Raw genomic sequence first — 3,471 nt, forward strand, 5'->3', positions numbered from 1 at the left:
GTCTTTGTGCTTTTCAAACCTGCGACGGGGCGGTAAATAAAGAGAAGTGCAGTTGCAGCGTTTTCACGAATTTGCATATACAAATGTTAATTAAAATTTTGGCTCTCACGTAAGTCTCAGGGGATTATTTCCACACTTTATGCATTGGTACACTTACACATCCGCGCATTTGTTATAGTTTTTTTGAATTAATTATTCACTCAGACATAAGTACAGTTTATGCTGGGGAACAAAAATTAGGCGATTATTATAGCAGAATCAGTTTTTTCACGACACAGTTCAATCACTATTTATTGGCGTTGTTCGTTTCTTTCACACAATGAAATTAGCACTGATAAGAAGGTTTACAGTTTTACTTTAATAATAATTTGACTCCGAGCCCCTAATAGCAGTAATGTAGGCTGCTATAAACTAAATTACTCATTCAATTCGAACAGAACCCCCGTCCCACTGTCCTCTTTGTTCTAACAGTTTTGGCGCGAAATCAAAGTTCGCCACATGTTCACTTACGACGATGTATACCTCGTAAATCGTACTCACACAAATAATCGTAGCACTTCCAGTTCACCAAATACATGCTTGCACACTTGCACTGCTTAAACAATACTCTTTGTCGAAATAAATCGGCGCGAAAAAGAATTCTCAAACGACGACATGGGCCACCCTCAAGTGGGGCTCGCCCGCCACCCACCCTCCAAAACGACTGACCAACGACTGAGCCCTGGCCAAGATGGCCGCTCGCTTCTACAGGCACGGATGACCATCGCCCTGGTTATTAAGTACCAATCTCACCAGTTAAGGTTACATATTTTGATACATACATCCCTCGACAGAAATAAGTACACCATCGGAACAGCGCTAAAAAGTACATCTCACCTACTATTTTACAGTAATTTCTAGGATTATTCTATCGCCCGTAAATCAAGTTTTAGTTTTTGCAAAATTTCGCCACTTAGCGCATATTTGCTTGTTGACATCTGTGCTGCAAAGTTTTAACATAGAACTGCATATAGCACCGTATTGAGACGTAATCTATAGCGATCTACACATTGCGCTGCTCAAAATTTTCATATCTATAATAATTAATTAATTATGGGCGATAAATGTTAATAATAATTTGCAAACAATAAAAACTATTGCAAGGTAAGTGTATAGTATAACTTAACTAGTTTAAAATATGTGTGATGCCACCCAAAGTATTACATAGTGCCGTTCTTTACGCCATGAATTTTCTATAGAATTTTATAAACAATTTTCCCTCAAACTTTGTTTATTGCTCTTTACGGGCTTAATTACTTATGAATTTCAACATATGACTACGGCACTCGATCCGCTATGACGAAACGTTTTTAATGAGTGCTCGCTCATCCCTGTAAGTTGTTATTTACTATTTTTATTAAACTTTCAGAATTCGTGATATTAATCGATTTTGAGGTTCTAGAATGAAATTTTCACTCTACAGCGGAGTGTGCGCTGATATGAAACTTCCTGGGAGATTAAAACTGTGTGCCGGACCGAGACTCGAACTCGGGACCATTGCCTTTCGCGGGCAAGTGCTCTACGAGGTACTGGCAGAAGTAAAGCTGTGAGGACGGGGCGTGAGTCGCGCTTGGGTAACTCAGTTGGTAGAGCACTTGCCCGCGAAAGGCAAAGGTCCCGAGTTCGAGTCTCGGTCCGGCACACAGTTTTAATCTGCCAGGAAGTTTCGATTTTGAGGTTACTATAACTTTTTCGTTTTGTGACTTGAAATGAAGATCAATCTTTCAGAAGGTGCATATTGCTGACCACAATCCATTGACGCATGGCTCTTCACCGTAAGTTACATAGTTTTCGCGTAATGCGCGAAAAATCAAACAATGCCCCACGCTTCGGGCCACGTGGCCGCCCGGCGGCGGAGACATCCCACCGACCGTTGCAAATCTCGCGCGGGCGCGCCACGCACTTCCGCGAATCGCGCACCGTGTAGCGCGCTCGCTCTCCACAAAGGAATCCCTTGCATACTAGAAATATCCATCTAGTAACGGCGGTTTGTACCGTCACAAACCCCACGTTGGCCAGCAAGATTGGCGCCGCCAGCTCATTGCAAGAGCTCCTACTGCTAGTCTTCGTTCTTGCCAAAAACCACTTTGGCCAGCAAGGTCACCGGATCTCTTCCTGCTTGATAACGTTCGGAGTATTATGGGCAGGTCCCTCCAACCAACTCGAGGATTTTGACGATCTGACGCACCAGCTGGACGGAGTTCCGCACTAAATCTGTCAGGAAGGCATCTGACAAATCTGTCAATCAGCGCCTCGCCGAATAAGTGCTTGCATAAGGGCCAGAGGTGGACCAAAGCATTACTGACTTGCTCAATTTGTGAAACTCTTTGTCTCTAATAAATTATTCATTTTTTCTGAAATTGTAATCATTTGTCCATTTGCAAATGTAAATCATATCTACCAATTTCCGCTCCATTCGAATAAGGTCTTCGAGGTGCGTCTTTCTTTCTAATTCTGCAAGTTGTTTGTGCAGTTCTGACCGACCTCAGGGTAGGAAGTATCATAGTTTCGCCCTGGCAGTCACGTTCTCAAGACCAGTCATTCCACGCAAATACGTGGCCTTTGGCCACCCAGAGCCTGTTACCCGATTATTAGCAGTATCTGTCATGTGAGTTCAAGCTCAGATCGGCTAATCGCCCAGGCGGGTGAGAGGCAGCTATTATTGCCACACGAGACAGCTGTGTAATAAATTTCGCGGCCTGTACACCTCCTAATCACGTACACAATTAAATCGTGTCTTGTTCTTACTGTAGGCAACGGCCTTGCCGCAGTGGATTCACCGGTTCCCGTCAGATCACCGAAGTTAAGCGCTGTTGGGCGTGGCCGGTACTTGGATGGGTGACCATCCGGGGCGCCATGCGCTGTTGCCATTTTTTGGGGTGCACTCAGCCTCGTGATGCCAATTGAGGACCTACGCAACCGAATAGTAGCGGCTCCGGTCACAGAAAACCATCATAACGACCGGGAGAGCGGTGTGCTGCATACGCCCTTCCTATGCGCATCATCAGCTGTGGATGACACGGCGGCCGGATCGTCCCGATGGGCCACTTGTGGCCTGTAGACGGAGTGCTTGTTCTCATTGTAACGTATACGCAAAACAAAATCTCGTTATTTGCTGGGCTCCGTGGTTCCGCAATTTCAGTGACCTGGATTGTAGGTAGCGAAATTACTTGCGCTGATGGCGTCTTTTGTTGGCTAGCTAAATCGATTAGTTGTTTCCAGAATTACGTCTGCTTCAAACTTCAGCACCGAAAAACGCAGGTACGCCTCACGTTTCCCGCATTTGTTTTTTCTTTCTTCATCTAGCAAGTGACGCAGTTTTCCCTTTGTGATTTCCCATAGAACTACAGAACATGCATTTAAAAAGTGAATTGCTGTTTTAACACTTCGCATCGTGCTGTACTGAAATAAACTAAAAATGGAAATTCACTT

General features: G+C 44.4%; 1 pseudogene; it reads left to right on the forward strand.

Moving 5' to 3' along the window:
* The first annotated feature begins 2,791 nt into the window (after nt 1-2,791).
* LOC126089504 (5S ribosomal RNA) lies at nt 2,792-2,909 on the forward strand (annotated as a pseudogene).
* Nucleotides 2,910-3,471: the final 562 nt, after the last annotated feature.

This window comes from Schistocerca cancellata, chromosome 6 (genome assembly GCF_023864275.1).
Source record: "Schistocerca cancellata isolate TAMUIC-IGC-003103 chromosome 6, iqSchCanc2.1, whole genome shotgun sequence".
NCBI lineage: Eukaryota > Metazoa > Arthropoda > Insecta > Orthoptera > Acrididae > Schistocerca > Schistocerca cancellata.